Genomic DNA, 18,658 nt, shown 5'->3' with positions numbered 1-18,658 from the left:
TTCACTTTTCAGATTGATGGCCTTCGATTATCGAAGGAAAAGTTCTAGAGGCCAGTTTTGTACAATTCTCGGCTGCATAAACGACCTCAAGCATGCGGCATCATTTGTGGCGAGTGTTTTCTTCGGTGACAGCAAGCCGAGAGATGCAAATGAGTAATGCAATATACACCTCTTAAGAGTTGAATGTTCTTTTAGCTACAGGAATTGCTGTTGAAGCTTTCACAATACCTGTAAGGCTAAACGCCATAGTGTGTGATGCGCCTGAAAAGGGACGTGTTTTGTGTGTCAAAAACCACATGGGCTATTACAGCTGCACGAAGTGCACTGTGAAGGGTGCGTACATTGAAAGAAGAGTTTTCCAAGCATTAGCAGTGAGCTGAGAACCGACTGCAGTTTTAGGCAGAGGTCGCAGCAGCAGTATCATACTGGAAGCTGCATTGTAGAGCAACTGCCAATAGACATTGTGAGGGATGTCCCGCTAGATTATATGCACCTCGTTTGCCTAGACGTGGTGCACAAATTCCTTGTATTGTGGTTCCGTGGCCGAAACCTATAAGGCTTGGCAGCAAATTCCCCATTGAACTCAGAGAAATGTCAAGGCCGCATAGTTTGTTCCTTGCGAATTTAACCGAAAGCCGTGTAGCCTCATAGATCTGGATCGTTGGAAGGCCACAGAGTTTCGTTTCTTCTTGCTTTATGGGGGACCCGTGCTTCTGTGACCGCTTCTTCCGTCACAGATGTACGAAAATTTTCTAGCTTTGCATGCTGCTATTACCATTCTTTTAATGACTAGTGGCACGAAAAGTGAAGTGCAGTATGCAGGGGAGCTTCTCGACCATTTTGTTAAAGGCTTTACAAAGATATACTGCAAGGAGCATGCTTCGCACAATGAGCATGGACTATGCCATCTGGCATCCGATGTTGAGCACCTGGGGCCATTGGATTCATAGAGTGCGTTCCCATTTGAGAACCAAATGTCTGCTCTGAAAAGGCTGCTCCGAAAACCAGAGCGACCCCTTGAGCAGCTCTCTAAAAGACTATCATTGCAAGGAGCTGTACTGAAGGAGGCTCAGCAGACGCCAAACTTTCCACTGCTCACTGGACGACATCAGTCTGGGCCTCTTATTGTTCCTTGTCAAGGGCCTCAGGTCCAAAAAGTGAAGCTGCCACTTTGCTTCAGTGCTTGAGGTCATTTTATTCTCATATGAGCCCACGAATACCTGTTGCAGTGATGAATTTTATGGAAGTTGCTCATGCAGAAGAGTGTGTTGCACTGCAAGTTGTAAGTTCAGATATCGAGTCATATTTGCATCTCCTTGTTGCACAAGGAGCACAAAAAACTGCTTGAACTGAATTGCATATATTCAACAGCTGATTTTCCATTTCTATTTGTGTAGGCACCACAGAATACATCTCCAGCTCACAAAAGCAGTAAAGAAGCCCGTGCGGCGCAGCGGGATGACAATAAATGGCAGCAAGCAGCTGAGTACTTTTTGAGGACCATTTGAGGCCGTCCTGAGGATAAAGAATATCCTCAAAAAAAATCCTCAGTATGTCCTCAGGATATTTCAGTATTGGTTGGGTTAATTCAAAGGAAACCTTGAGGGTTTGGGTGGCCACTGCCCCCAAAATCTTGTGAGTGCTTCGATTTAGCATTTCTGTTACCAATACTTAGTATGTTACATCGTTATTTAGCCTCGCGTGTAAATAAATAGGTACTGCTTGGTAGCTCTCCTGACAATCTTCGTCTGGAGGGCCATTCTGGGGTTGGAAGGGATTTTTTTTTGGGGGGGGGGGGCGTAAATGTTGTATAAGGTCTTTTACAACTGCATCTCTACTAGAGTACGAACCTTGCGTTCTTGATCGATTTCAATGTCAAGGAGAAATCTGATGGTCACTACCTTGGATCGGTTCGTTTTATTTTTTGCGCAATTCAGCGCAGACCTATGGCTTCCTTAGAGTCCCGATCAGCTCAAAGCCTGCATCTCGTACATTATTGCTGTTCTCGTCCATCTCATTCCGCTCCACGAGAACCGAGTTATCTTTCTTCGAGCAGCCTACAGACACGTCGCGCTCGCCTGTTAGGCCGTCTTTTATGCCAGTCTCTGCAGGGGTCTTCATGACCTCTAGCGCACCACGTAACCTTGTCGTCCATGCGATAGTCGCGAGGCAGCCTAGAGATGAGGTGCAGTTTTCTTTTCCTTTTCCTCCGTGGCAGTGCGCGGAGTCTGTACCCTGCTCGGTGTTCCATATTCCTTTGCAGTAGGCATGGTAATACTAATGCAGTTTTTTTTTACTTTTCGCTACCGGTGGCGGCGGTCCTTCCGGGGCTCTCTTCGGGGCGGGATCTCCTTGTTCAATGGCTAGCAACGTCTTGCAGCTAACTTATCCTAACAAGTCCCATATCTGACACTTATGTGGCTTTGAGGGCCCTACTTATTCTTTGTCACAGCACTACCGTTCGGGTCACGACACATACGTGACCTGCAAATGCCAACACTGTCCCAAGAACTATCCACTCGCATGGAGCCTGGCACCACATTTCATCCAGTGCGCCAAGCGAGCTGCGACACATTCTCAAGGCGAGGCAGTCGAGTAGGCCCCCTATTGTGCCATTTCAGGGCACAGAGACTTATCCATGCCTTCCACGCTCAGTAATCGCCCTACATCTAGTGCAGACGAGGCGATTGGGTCCTCTGTTTCGGGCCATACTCGCGGTTGGGAGTCGCGCAGGGGCCCTGTGCCTCCCCTTCACAGGCCTGGTGTTATAAGCCTCCTCTAACCTCCCTCCGCTGTTAGATGCATCCCTTGCAAGCACGTTGTGATCCTGCAGTCGTTGTCGACTGGAATCAACCTGCGGGCACACAACACGCCAGTCAGGGGGGTATGCAGGCGATGTTTTTCAGCTTCGCGTGACCAATTGAAGTCTGCATCATCGCACTATGCAAGGTGCAAGATAGACACGCTCGACAACGCTTCGGAGGTGTCTATTTGTGGTTCTTTCGGGGTTGGTGGCCAAGGTAGGTCGGGTGTTAGCCCTTCTGGCGCCGGCGAAGGGGTTTCTTCTGCTACTGCTTTTTCCTGGACTGATGGATACCTGCAGAAACTAAGTGGCCTTCAGCTGAAATTAGGCAGGCCCGTCGGTCCAAAAATTTTAAGTCAGTGTCCTCTAACAGAACGCCATAGAGTATTGCTCAGCAACTTGGAACCTGGAGATACGAGCCCATTACTCGAGGTTCTCACGGGCGCGGTGCAGCCCTCCCGCTCCGCACGGGCTGCCACGTCTCGCGCCTCCACCCGGTCGGGCATTCCCAATAAGATGGCGAGTGAGTTCTGTCAGCAGCTATTGTCTTCCTCTGACAGCTCTGTTACCTCTGGGGATTTCCCGACTGGCCCTAAGGCACCTCTGATCTCTCAGTCCGCACCCTGCCTTGATGGCATTGGAACGCAGGTCTTACCGGGCGAGGAACCAGACTGGTCTGTGGCCTTTGGCATATCTCCTGTAGAGGCTACTACTGCCTCCTCTGAAATCTTTACTTTCATTGAGTTCTTGCCAATTACCTCAGCCTGCAACCAGTAGCCCTTCAGTGGGCACCAACATGCACGGCAAAGCGTCACACCCAACAGGCCCACTATTCCAAGTTTTGCGTGTAGATGACATTGACCATGACATCGTTGTGGCAGAGGCCGCTGCAACCCCCGGAATTGTCCCTGAACCTTCTAGGCATATTGCCCCTCTGGCATTTCGCAGCACACCACCGGGCAGCTGTGGCAACGCCTTTTTTCCTTCAGCACCTCTGCCCGGGGTGCCATCGTCTTCCCCGTCATTCCGACGGCCTGATGTAGACATCGCTAGCACATGTGCACAGTCTAAACATTAACAGGACCACTCAGTCTTCTCAACGAGTAATTTCAGAGCATTCCCGACAGCCCCTGGGTGGTGGCGGATGACAAGAGTGGGCAAGGGAGCAGCCATTGCGCCAGCATGGCTAACACGCATCTGTTCTTCGCACCACAGGCGTTCCTGTCCCTGGCGACGTGTTGCCTGCTTGCTTCGCAGCCAGTCACACTTCATGAAGCTGGCTGTCTACCCGATGCCGATGCGACCGATCGCATTTGCCACGCATGCGCCTACATCGCGGAACAATCTCCTGTCATCGTACCAGATATCAGGCTCTTCGCTACCACAGCGACACCGCAGCAGCCCGAGCACTTTAAGGCCCTGCAGCCCGTCACCATCTTCAGTGGGCAAGGGAGCAGCCATTGCGCCAGCATGGCTAACACGCATCTGTTCTTCGCACCACAGGCGTTCCTGTCCCTGGCGACGTGTTGCCTGCTTGCTTCGCAGCCAGTCACACTTCATGAAGCTGGCTGTCTACCCGATGCCGATGCGACCGATCGCATTTGCCACGCATGCGCCTACATCGCGGAAATATCTCCTGTCATCGTACCAGATATCAGGCTCTTCGCTACCACAGCGACACCGCAGTAGCCCGAGCACTTTAAGGCCCTGCAGCCCGTCACCATCTTCAGTGGGCAAGGGAGCAGCCATTGCGCCAGCATGGCTAACACGCATCTGTTCTTCGCACCACAGGTGTGTAACCGGCACTCTCTTTTCGTTAAGAAAAACGATAACAGATTCCTTATTTCGCTCCCTTGCCCAAGGGTGATTTGTGCTGTTGCCTGCGATTGCTTTGACTCTGCATATCTGTTGCTATGCTGCGGCGACGTCGAGTCCAACCCTGGTCCCAACACACGTACCGCCTCTGCCTCTACTGATCCGGAACGCGATTCTCAGCAAATGAATGAGATAATGAAGTTACTTGAAGGCATTGACAAAAAAACGTCTGAACTCACGACTGGCCAAACTAAACTGAGTGCAGACGTTAACACAATCAAATCAAGCCAGGCAGTCCTCGAAACTAAGTTGCTTGATGTGTTCAACCGTTTGGAACTGATCGAAAGCAGATGCAAAACTCTGGAAACCCTAGAACTCGACGTCGCCGCAACTCAAGATACTGTCGAACAGCTGACTTCGCGACAGTATGAATTACAGGCTCGTATAGATGACCTTGAAGACCGTTCACGACGGAACAATTTAATCTTACGCGGTATACCCGACGCACGTGAAACCTGGGAACAGACTGAAAAAAAAATTATCACTGCATTTTCAACTTCTTTAGGCACTGATTTTGATCAACCGGTCATTGAGCGCGCCCACAGGATAGGTACGTTCTCACATCAAAAATGTCGGCCTGTAGTTATCCGGTTCGGCTCATTTAAAGACCGTGGCAGAATACTAGCATGTCGAGCTAAACTTAAAACTGACAACATTTCTGTATCAGAGGATTTTTCGCCAGCAACCCGTAACGCGCGCCAGCAACTTACTAATTTCGCTAAAAGCCTGCCTCAGTCACCAAAGTTCCAGCTTCGTTACAACAAACTCTACGTTAACAATAAGTGCTACATGTACGACAGCGTGACAAACAACATCGAACTGATAAAGGAATTTCCCACCGAAGTACTCGAAGAGGACACACCGCGGTCGCGTTCATCAAATGCCCAAAACACCGAAAACGCCCCGTAGCATCACGAGAGGGGACGTGGGCAGTCGTCGCCTTCACCACGCACATCTGTTCTTCTCGCTAACGTAAGAAGTATCGTAAACAAACGTGATGCATTTCATTCCGTAGCTGACGTGTAACGCAGATATTATTGCACTTACTGAAACATGGCTTCATTCTAACATTCGTAACACCGAAATTTTCCAGGACTCATCCCGATACACTTTTTATCGCTGCGACCGCACGTCACGTCAGGGTGGTGGCGTATTACTTGCCATTTGTAAAACACTCCGGTCTTACGCTATTAACATCACAACAGATCTCGAGATTGTCTGGGCATGCGTGGAACTTGGACACTCTAAAATTGTTTTCGGGGTATGCTACCGTCCTCCCAGTCACTCTGCTAACTTCCTCGATGATCTGCACGATGCCATAAATGCTGTTTGCACACGACACCCCCTGGCGCCTGTTTTCTTACTTGGCGACTTCAATCTTCCTAACATATCTTGGTCTTTTGATACCCCAGTTCAGAACCCTTCTTCTAACTTAAGCACCGATTTCTTAAACCTTTGTTCCACTTTTTCCTTTTCCCAACTAGTCTCTCAACCGACAAGAATTACTAATACCACTGCAAACACGCTGGACATAATACTGACTACCCATCCCGATATGGCCTCAGAAATCACTTACTTACCTGGTCTCAGCGACCATCTATCGCTCTCATTTGACATTTGCATCGTTACTCCCCCAGCTGAGAAGATTTCTAAACACATCCGCGACTATAAAAAAGCTGATTTTCAGGCCATTAACAGGGAACTCGCCGAATTTATCGATTATTATTGCAACGGGTTTGATGACCGCTCTGTCGATACTAGCTGGAATCTATTCGTTACCAAGGTTAAAGAATTAACAGATACATACATACCATTACGGACAATCTGTTCCCACTCGAGAGCCCCGTGGTACAACTCCTATCTTAAACGACTGTCCAATCGAAAAAAACGTTTCTACCGAGTTGCGAAAAGGTCTGGTAGTAACGCAAAATGGGAGGCGTACCGCGAAGCTGACGCCGTTTACGTAACTGCACTTAAAAGCACAAAAAATAATTTTCTTCACAATACACTTCCTAGCATTCTTTCCACTGATCCTAAAAAGTTCTGGCGCATTGTCAACCCCAGCCACAGCGATACCATTAACTTATTAGACGAGAATGGCCTTGCCATCCCAGATGCTTAATGCCCAGCGGTACTGAACTCCACATTCTGTAAAAACTTTGTTCATTGTACTAACACCATTTTTCCACAAGCGCAGACTTACAACTACATAACTATGGATCCCATTTGCATCGAAGCTTGCGGTATTGAGAAGATTATTGAATCCCTTAAACCATGCTCCAGTCCAGGTACTGACTCAATCAACGCGAAATTTCTTAAGGGTTCTCAAACTTACTGTTCATTGCTGCTTTGCAAGATATTTCAACAGTCCCTCGACACCGGTGCTCTGCCTGCTGACTGGACGGTCGGGAAGGTGGTCCCAATCCATAAATCAGGTAACAAGAATTCACCCCTTAACTACCGTCCCATATCTTTGACAAGTATTCCATGTAAAGTATTGGAGCACATATTATACACAGGTATCGCGAACTTCTTGGAGTCAAATTCATTTTTTACAGACATGCAGCACGGTTTTCGTAAGCGACTGTCTTGCGAAACTCAGTTAGCATCATTTACGCATAAACTTAATCTCATCCTTGATCGCCGCTCAACAGCTGACTGCGTCTTCCTCGACTTCGCAAAAGCCTTCGAAAAGGTATGCCACAAATTACTACTTTTTAAGCTAAGCAAACTAAACCTTGATCCTAGGCTTTTTTTCTGGCTTGAATATTTCCTTTGCAACCGCACTCAGTTCGTAACTGCTAACAATGCCACCTCTCCATCAACCCCCGTCCATTCTGGAGTGCCACAGGGATCCGTCTTAGGCCCTCTTTTATTTCTTATTTACATTAATGACCTACCTTCTTGCGTAACCTCTAACATACACTTATTCGATGATGACTGCGTAATTTTTCGCGAAATTAACGACACTAACGACGTATGCGCTCTACAGAATGATCTATCTGCTATATCTGCATGGTGCAACTTATGGTTAATGCAACTTAATTCTTCTAAATGCAAAGTTTTACGTGTCTCCCGCACGTCATCTACTACAGGTGCATATTGTCTAAATAATACCATACTGGAGGCCGTCACGTCATATCGCTACCTCGGAGTTTATATATCTTCCACTCTAAATTGGTCGCTCCATATTAACGCCATAATTAACAACGCTAACAGCATGCTAGGCTACCTACGCCGGAATTTCTCCAATTCCCCTACCTCCCTAAAACTCATGTTATACAAAACCCTTGTCCGTAGTAAACTAGAATACGCATCTGCAATTTGGGACCCCAGCTACGCAAACTCAATTAATGCACTCGAGCTTGTACAAAATAACGCCGCCCGTTTCATCCTACTTAACTTCAATCGTACTGCAAGTGTCACCTCCATGAAAAACACGCTCAACCTCCCACCCTTAGCCTCCCGTCGAAAATTTTCACGGTTATGTTTATTTCATAAAATTTTTTAGAACTGTCCCAATCTACGCGATGAATTGATATCTCCTCCGTCTTTCATCTCTCCACGGCTAGACCACGTTCACAAGGTCGGTATAACGTCGCACGAAACAAAAGCTTGTTCTCAGTCGTTCATTCCCCGTACATCAGCAGATTGGAACCACCTTCCCGGATCGACAGCCTGCATTCAAGACATCCTGCGCTTCCGTAGCAATTTAGTTCGATAGTCGGCTGTTCTAGTCGATCTATTATAAATAATGCGGCAATTGATGATATTAATTCAAACATTGCGCACAGTATCGAAGTGTGTGTGCGGTCGATACTACCCCGACTTATTGACACCATATCAATACCCCCGATTGTAATAAATGCGTTATCGGCAACCAGCGATTTTAACATTATTGACATAATAAGTGGAGTGGATGCATTTTTATTTGCGCGACCTCGCTGGGAAGAAAGAATAAATGCATCTTTAATGTCGCAATCTTCGTTGGTAAATGCGGTGACGAAACAGCCAGTGTTGACATTTGCGCCGTGCGAGGCGGCGTATACCACGCCCACTGACGACATCCCTCTGCCGGTAGAGATTAGCGCGCCCTATCAATTTTCCACTTACATTGACCCCGAGACAGGCAAGCGCCTCTCTCCATTCCGATATATAATGACGTCACCGTTCCTCTATTTAACGGCGGGCGCCGGACGATATTTTCAGCACTCCACCGGCGGAGCTCCTCTAGCGTTCACTCCTCTCGAAGGCGCGCGCATTTTATATCATATAGTCGTCCGTGCGGACAGGCAGTAAAAAAAAGCGATGGGAATCCACAACCTCTGGAAATATGTTAACGCTGCGTGCGACACGGAAGCGCGGGCAAGAATCAATGCCATCGTGGCAAAGCAGCGCATTGAAAGTTATGAAGATGCAAGTCAGATTGCTGCGGAGTGTATCTATGGACCCGGGGCGCAGCGGCACTTTAATCACCTGACGACCGAAGGTGTTTTTGTTTCGAGTGTCACCCCCGAGCACTTCGAAACCCCTCCGAAGCATCTGAAGGTGATCGTGGCCGTGGACGGGAACGTGTTTTTTCACCAAGGCGGGCAGACTCCGGAGGCGCTGCAGTGTCTACTGGCTCGCGATTTTGTCGCCGACTTGCCAACCATGCACCCATACTACCCAGGATCCGGGACCAGCTCGAGGCCGGACGACGCCCTTCCACCGAAGCCTGGACAGTGCATCACAGACAGTCTCGGCCGATGTGTCAAATACGACAGCATGTTTGGAAGAGTGTTTCATGGTATCACAAAAGCGGTGCAAGACACGGTCGGAGGACTGCGTATAAGGTATACAGCCAATTCTAAAATTGATGTGGATGTTGTCATTGTTTTTGATGGTGTAACTCCTGCTGCAAAGTGGGAAGTCCAGGCATCACGGCGTCGCAGAGCTGAAAAGAGCGAACCGGGGAAGCGAGCCAGGGAAGAGTATGATAATATAATGGATGTACCGGCCGAGGATTTTACACGTATGTGTGAGATGATGGCATTTAGCGATATGGCCAGGCATATGCAATCATACATTGAAAATCTATTCACAGACCCAGCAATGGTCCGAAAAATTGTACAGGGAGCCGATAAAGCAAACTGCCCCGATTGGTATAATTTGGAATCTGTAAATGTAGTACCGCCAGTATTTGTGGGAGAGGGGGAGTCCAAAATTATTAGATGTTTAACTGAACTAAAACATAAAAGCAGTTGGGATTTTGCTGTCGTGCTCTCTGACGATTCGGACTTGCTTTTGATGCTGGCAAATGCAGTTGATAAAATACCAGCTGCAGACGTGTACATGTGCTCCCCCTGTCAGAGAAGAGTTATGCAGGCTAGCGGCATTCTAATTGGCTCATTTAATGTAAATCCGATGCACATAGAGACATATCCGACCAGATATTCTGGGTATTATCATATTAAGGATGATTTTCTGGGCTCATTTTTGGCACACCACAAGTACTCGAGCCCCAGATGTTTTACTGCACCAATCCTACTGACGGGTGGCTGCGAGACTTTGCCATACATTGTGCCCAGAAAATCTGCATGGGTTCAGGATTTTACAAGCATGAACCAAATGCTGCATTCCACTCAGACAGCAACATCATATGATGTGATTCTCATTAACAGCATTAATGCTGCCAAATTGTCCGAAAAGAGGAGCAAACGAAAGTCTCAGGAAAAGCTTTGGGGAAAGGCAGATTGTGCCCAAATTGCCGCTAGCGTGGCAGACTGCTTCCTACAGCAGCACATGTACACTATTTATAATATTGAGTGCAATGATAAAATTGCAATATATGAATATCCAAAGGGAATGTATAACCTACATGAAAATGCTCCAAACCATGCGAGCCGCATTGATTTATCAGACCTGGGGGCTGCAGTGTGTCGCCTTGTCGAAAAGGCCAGTGAATGTGAAAATATGGCTGTGGAGGAACTCATCAAAGTTCCATATGTGCGGCTACACGCACAGGAAGACAAGGTGACTCCGAGAGTTGCCGCTCGAGCTATCAATATGCTCAATGGGGCATATATTTTTTAATGGCTTTGTGTGGCGAGAACATGGTTGATGTCCTTAGTCCAGAAAAAAGGAAGTCGATCGAAAGGGCATATGAAGTGTATAGTCATACAATGTGCCCTGCTGTACATGAGTATGATGTCAATGCTGTTGTTTCCTTGACTTCCGGGAGCAATGGACAATTTTTGGCTCGCAGTATTTACAATGCCATGTGGGTATATACAAGGAGACAGATTGCACATGCATTTCCAGATATATTGTAATCACTTTGTATGCATGTGAAAGAGTGGTGCTTGTGTGGTGAAGTGTGATTGATCCAGACAAAATGAAGTGTATAGCCAAACAAAAAACTATGTGGTTTGCCTGACTGTTGAGAACAATGGACACTTCCTGTCTCGCAGTATTTAATACATACGAAGACAAATTGCATATGTATTTCCGGACATTTTGTGAATACTTTGTATGCATGTGGAAGAGTGATGTTTGGATGTAAATAAATGTGTATATATACAATTGTAATAAGTTGGTCTCTGTGCATTATTAATAATGGTCGTCAGAATGGCCGAGTGGTCTAAGGCGCCAGATTTAAGCTCTGGTCTTCGAAAGAAGGCGTGGGTTCGAACCCCACTTCTGACACTAAAATTTATTTATTTAAATGAAATTTATTCATCATCAGTGCCACCCACGAACTCTCCGTAGATCTTGCACCCTGGCCCGGAGTCTGCTGCTGTTCCAGATGGACCGGCTTCTTGCTTGTCTGGGTCGGCGTGACTGGTCCTGGCCAGGTTAACGAGATCGTTTATGTCTATTCTTGTAGAAAGTGGCGTAGTGTTCAATGTAGAGAGGTTGTCCAGTAATTTTTGCTGCTGAGCTCGGAAACTATTTAGATCTTTGATATTTGCGGATGCTGCAATTATAACGGACCAACCGTTCTCGGGGTTGTCCCTGTGTAGCTTTCGCTGCTTGCGGTGCCTACTGCTGTCCGAGTGCTCTGATTCACGCTTGTCCTCCAGTCCACGTTTTTTCTTAGCGAGAAGCGCTTCTAGGTTTTCCATTTCTTGTGAAATTTCCATAAGGCGCCTTTCAGTTTCTCTTAGTCGTGTGGTGATATCGTCTGGTTGTTGATCATGGTGCCATTGGTAATAACTAAGGGCATTCGGGTGCCTATATTCTGTATAGTAAGGGCGACGGGACTTTGCGCGGTCGTAAGATTCGTCTCTGTGCCAGCGGCAGTTGTTGGTTTGATAGTCATCGCATTTGCATTCATGTTCAGCATACTTGTAACAAGGCACGCGTCGGCCGTTGTAGAGAACAAATTCCGGAAATTTGTCTCCTTGAAACAATAACAATGCAGACTTGCTATGCCCAATCATTCGTGCCTTTATCAGTGAAACATCTGGGGGTGTATCTATTGACATCATCAAGTGTGCACTTGATGTGTATGGCTTGATGCCCTCAATCACCCCCTTTATATACATGGTGCCAACGTTATTGTTATATACAAATAATGATGAACGCAGAATACTGTCTCAAGCAGGTTTATTTAAATGCCAAAATTCAACTCCTTCGTATTTATCAGGCGTACACAAAACAAAGCGCGCATAGCATTGCGGCCAATATTTGCATTTGAAAACTGCTTAGCAACGGGGGATGGTATGTACAGTGAATCGCGATGACATGCATGTCTAGTCCACCACAGATCGTTGTGATATTTCACTGCAGTCGGGTGGAAGTAGAGATGATATTCACCGTTGGCAGCACCCCCATTCCCAGGTCCTGATGGCACGGGGTATGTGATGCGTGCGGTGTGAGGAACCAGCCCAAAATTTTTCACCACAGTCATTCCGTCGTCGTCAGTTGGCGAATCCACAATTTTCACACCGTCCAGTTCAGTCCACACTCGGCAGATGTTCGAGGCAACCACAATAGAAGAGGCCGGCGCCGTTGTCGCAGACTCCACCGTAGCCACCAGCTTAGCATTGCGTTCTAGGCGTAGGATGAATTCCGTTTCCTGTGCGTTCACAGATATAACGCTCTTGAGATCACACATCTTGCCTTGTCGGGGTACGACTGATGAATAGAATGAGATATGTTGAGGTATTTATACAGGTTTGGCGATACACGATAATATATTTTCGTATTCTGGGAGTAGTGTGACTCCAATTCGAAGCACATATATGCCTTTGGATTCCTGCATGATAGACACAGTCTGCAGGCTAAAGTCGACTGCGTCAAAAAATCCCAACACGGGCGTTATTGTTGCGGATAATTTTGGCAACACATCTTTAATGTTTTCGGTATACGGACACGAATCGCTGGTGTCCATTTCAAGCGTAACTAGCGTTTGTTGGACATTGGGATAGAATTTATATTCTGGTGATTTTATACCAAACATATTTAAAGGTGTCATTAATCTCGACACTGCGTCTCTGAACAACAGTATATCTTCGCTGTGTGGGTTGACATCAAATATTTTGGTCGATTTTCCAGAATTACTAGATTGTTCGCTCAGTTGTTTAGCGACTATGCGCAACTTTTGAGAATGCCTGACTGGTATCACGGATACGCGCATGAGACCATTGTGTTGATTATCGGCTCCAGAACAGTGATACACACCAATGATGCCAACGCCGGTAATAACGTCTTCATATTTGTTAAATAAGTCTTGATTTCTGTTCATAAATGAAAACACTTTTTCGGTACTTATGGTTTCCACGTCCTCAAGTACTGTAGTTATAGTCGTGGTGATTAATATTTGAACGAATTGGGTTGATATTTTAGCGCCCTTTGGTAGTGATATTTTCGACATTGCATCCAATGTTTCGTTTAACCCACATATTTGTGCGTCAAATGGAATCACAAACAAAGTCATGATTATAGTATATATCATATACAGGTTGATAGCGCATAAGTTTTATATTGTACTAAAATAATACAATATCAATATGAGCATTCTTGATGTGCTATTTGGCACTACAAATGGGATCTTTATCGGCTTTCTAAATTGCATCAAATTGAATCGTAAATTGGAAGGCCCGCCGCAATGTGTGACTGTGTTAGTATATGTTCGCAGTAACGACGACCAATTGGTAATATGGGATGATAGGGGCATTATGTGGGATGCCTCTGCTCATAGATTATACATTTTAAACGCAGAATACTCCAGTCGCGTAGAACAAATGTCCGGCGTGGCCATTGACTTGACACCAAGTCTCACCGTTACACGAGCGGTGAAATTATTGGAAAGCGACACAAAAACATTCTATTACAGACCTTCGCATGCTCAAAAACGAATGCGAGCTCTAGGTGTTCCCGAACAAGTGGTGCACATAGACTGGCCCTCGATACAAGCATACAATACACATGACATTGAAATCAATGACAAAAAACAAGTTGAAATTAAATACGTATTTACGGCATTGGATTTATTACGCGTATTAATAGATCATTCCATATTAACACGATAATAAATCATTTCCACCAATATAGTTCGCGTTGTTTGGCTTTATATCGTCTATATTGAATGCACACACATGTTATGATAAATATACACAACACAGAAACAATGGCCGGAACGTAAACAAGAATGTAATTTGTAGTGTATGCGGGAACAACTTTCGCAACTTCCAAATCTTCATCCGCGTCCCAGTTTGGAAATATAGGTGCGTACGGATGTACGGGCACTTTGTCATTTTCATCTGCATCTTCAAATATCACATTTGGCCTATAAATCATACGCCTATTTCTATCGATGTTATCTTTATGCACAGACACGGCTTTATCTATTCTGGTGTATTCGTCATGCTGTATCCGCTTAAGCCTTGCATAATGTTCATAATTGGGATGACGGATCATACCCGAACACATTCGCTGTGTTATAAATGTTGCGAGTTTGTATACATATCTACTCATATCCATGTCTTTATAACCATCAAAGCACGCCAGATGAATCATGCTGTCATTGGTAATATATAAAACGCGTTCGTGCCATTTAAATACGCTCACAATTTTCATCCCATTGCAAATGTCAATATCCACGCAATCCCCTATTGTTCGATTTTTGTGCAAATCTATATTGGGATTATATACGTTAGCATAATAATACTGCGATGATTGCGTACAATTATTTAAATATCTGGTATAGCCACTGCGTCTAGGCCTGGGACGTAATAATCGTGCGAGTTTTGGATTGAGAAATGCCATCCCATGATCTATTATGTTAACACCTGCATATTGAACAGCAATATGAAACGTGTATCCCATTGGTGTAGTTGCGACAAATTGTCGTCCTCGGCGCGTGAATGCAACTCGCGCATTCCACAATTCATTTGTATGTTCGGCTAGGAACCAACACGAATTTGAATCCTCGTCTATAATTATGAACGCCCTGTCATTTGGATTTAGAGTTGGTATGATTATTGTATTATCAAAAAAATTAAATGGTTTGGGGATGCCCACTATGCGATTAGTTATATTTCTGCGCGTGTAATCTTCGTTGATTTCAAGACCTCCGGGTAATGGATACGTAAAGTCCTGTATTGCCGTTTGTCCTGTACTAAACATGTGTTTAGCAGCACTTTCATCTGTAATCTTCATTCCGGTCATCCGATCTTTGATAATAACTCTTGCGGCACTTCTGACAATCGATCGTTTTGACACATTTCGCTTTCCAAACACTTTTTCCGATGACAACATATAATCAACATTGGGCGGCGCCATTAAATCCAAATCTTCCAAATCATGGTATGCACGCGCAAGTCTGGCCATTCCTATCCCATTTGGAATACATGCCCCATTTATCCATCCATCAGTCACAATTGTCTTCTTGTCTTCGGTTAATGTAGGGGTAGTATTTCGAATCATCTGTCTCATGTGTATTTTTTCATCGTATAAAAATATTGTTTTGCTATCGCGTATCCGAGAACGATATGACATATGCGGTGCCATTATCCAATCGCTATGTTCAGCGGATACGTGACTTATGTTTAAAGTATGCCCCAATTCATGTAACAATATTAGAAATAATGCGTCTGCCGATTTTTCCATTATTGCCGATATCGTATTAAGATGTATCATGAGCCAATTGGCATGCCCCAACATACTGGGTATCATATCATGATAACATTTCTGCAATGCCGAGTTGCGAACTATTTCATACAATGCCAATCCATGAGTGCTGCGCGTGGAAGATAAATAACTTCCAATTTGAAATTGCACAGCGACATAATTCACGTTCGCATATTTCCCCGGCCGGGAAATGAATGACACATTCCAATGCTCTTCCAAATTTATACGTATCAAACTCTCGGGTGTATACAAGTGGGGCACCAAAGGCATCAGGCGAATGTTTGTGCCACATAAAATGTGCGCATTCCACGTTTCCAATGTTGTGTATAATATGGCATTCATTGTTTCGCTGTCGATTGGGGATATCAATGCATCATCAATAAAACCCACAAATAACACATATTGTCGATCGCGTCGGTGTTTGACACAATTGAAAAGACCATGCCCCAGTTTATACGACGCATACAAACGCCGTAGTTTGACTGCATACGACATAAAAGACATAATTACGGGAATTGCCACATACGTATTTGCGGTTGCCGGTGGGTATCGGAAATCTGAAGGAAACGACGCCCGATTGTTGGGGTGCCTCGATTACGAACTCCCGAATCCTCGCGGATTTATAACGACGAGCGTTCAAATGTACGGAAGGCGGGTAATGTGGATCCCCAATTGATGAAATATTCAGACGGTAGTGTAGACGATTATAAGGTACCTCTGACCGCACAAAATAATGATTCGGGTGCTTGGGTTCTTAGGATAGTTACGGACATACTGTTTAAGGTCCACAACAACGTGCGTGCACGGGTGCCGCTATTGGTACTTAAACACATTTACAAGCCACCCGAATGGGACAGAGAAGATCCCACTCGTTGTGTAAATGTGAGTAACGACTATATACCCATTGACTTTGACAGTACTCCGAACGAGCGTGTTTACGATTTTGTTTATACGTGCATGTCCTTTATGAATTCGAAGTCGTTATCCAGCGCAGATGCTGTAATACGACAAGAAGCGATGTTGAAAGCGGAGAATATAAGAGACACGCCTCATGCGGTGTTTTTGACCGCGTTTAATAAGGATGATTTGAATTTAGTAGAACTTGAACCAGCGCCACCGAATCCGTCTAACCAAACAATGCCCAGGCCATCAGTGGATAAACGAGTATTAACGCACACCGTAATATCCAAAGTAAATGATCCAAAACGGCGACATCCAAAACGTCGTAAAATCACAGACACCGACATTGAAGATGATGATGAATTATTACATAAAATAGGTAGAGCTGTTCATTACAATCGTATGAAATGCAATACATAAACAAATAAATAAACGGAATTTCCCACCCATTGTGCGTGACGTTTGTTTTCATTTGCACGCTACCGTTCTTATCATTTTCACGGGGAGGAGAGATCCATCGCATGATCACATGAAAATAAACCATTCATTAGCGCGCTGTCGTTCTTATCATTTTCACGGGGGAGGAGGGATCTCTACAAACACGCCCACGCGGGCGCGTTGAAAGCACGTGATAGAGTGGAGTGTGTATAAATAGACGCGCCTCGTGTATGTCATGTCATCTGCCCTCTGCCTCGTCCTGCTGCCGGGCTCACCTACCCGGGACAATGCTTTTTTCCAAGGAATTGCTCGATGCCGCAAAGCTCCCGAACCCCAACAACCTTCCGCTGGCATGGTATGCTGACTTTCTGCTCAACCCCAACAACATGTGGGAATTACACCCCGAAGACACTCCCGGGACCCGGGCGGCCCTCAAGTGTAACTTCCACAGGAGTAAGTGTTCAACAATCTTCAATGTCCGATACGCAAGTTGGCCCGCCATACTCCGCTTTCTTGAGGACCACGAGGCGTCCACCCCGGCCTACGAGTTCTACTGCATTTTACGCAGTCATGGCATGCATTATTGTCATTCTGGTGAAATTGATGTGCCTGACATCCCCGACGACCTCCGTAGGAACATCATTGTTAAAAAAGCGATAGGGGATCAGGATCCGCAATATCCAAGCTCAGTTGTTCGACTAGAAATGACTGGAAAATTTCAAGAATTCATATACCACAAGCTGTTGGCTGACCAATATTCGTGCATCCCCTTGAAAAAATCCGACAGAAAGCCAAACGACAATCGGGCTTATGAAGATAAACACAGCATGAGATCGGCTGACTATGACAAGGCACTGTAATGCACCCTTTATTCACAAGGGGGTTTTTACATCTAAAGAAGAACATTTACATAACATGCTCAATCGCCTCAAGAGCGTAACCATGAAAAGCAAGATTGGGCGAATGAACGGGCAGGAAAAAACTTTTATAAATTTTGTAGGAGAGGATGAAGCTGTGTTTAATGGTATCAACATGATCAGTCCCGAACCAACAATATTGGCGGGGGGGGGGGGGGGGGGGGGGTTCACTACGTTATGTGGGCAAACCAAACTCCAAGTGCCAACAGCGTGCCCTCTGAAGACTATTTTTGCTTGAAGGCAAGCAGACTGTGCCCAGGTGTCGACATCATGGCATGTGCCAATGACTACACCATCCCAGTCATTTTGTATCTGGGCTTGCACGGTGCCTTGTTTGTTGTGACCGACCCAGTCGTGACCAAGTCGTCATTGAGCAGCCTACAATACTGGTGCACGAAATTGTCAACCCTGTTATTTAGCATGTCAAAGCAGAGAACCCTCAAAAGAATGTTTATCGAAACAAAAACGATGGCATTCCTGGGGAATGTCGACAACCCCAAGGCACGCACAGCCCTCGAACGGGTTAAAGAACAGGCAATGCACGCAGCCAAGATCCTGAATGACACATCCTCGACCAATGAAAAGTCCATTGAGCCTTCATCACTCA

The 18,658-nt window shown here is 45.7% G+C and overlaps 1 protein-coding gene and 1 non-coding gene across 3 annotated transcripts in view; one reads left to right on the top strand and one right to left on the bottom strand.

Annotated features, from left to right (window-relative positions):
* The window catches only part of LOC144101708 (BEN domain-containing protein 5-like), a 146,331-nt gene that overhangs the window by 95,431 nt on the left and 32,242 nt on the right, over positions 1–18,658 (bottom strand). The gene's annotated exons all lie outside the window — the stretch shown is intronic.
* TRNAL-UAA (transfer RNA leucine (anticodon UAA)) lies at positions 11,282–11,365 on the top strand. The gene has a single exon. It is a non-coding gene; the product is annotated as a tRNA-Leu (tRNA).

Source organism: Amblyomma americanum, chromosome 8 (genome assembly GCF_052857255.1).
Source record: "Amblyomma americanum isolate KBUSLIRL-KWMA chromosome 8, ASM5285725v1, whole genome shotgun sequence".
Classification (NCBI taxonomy): domain Eukaryota; kingdom Metazoa; phylum Arthropoda; class Arachnida; order Ixodida; family Ixodidae; genus Amblyomma; species Amblyomma americanum.
The sequence above is the reverse complement of the archived record's forward strand: the minus strand, read 5'-3'. Positions and strand labels throughout refer to the sequence as shown.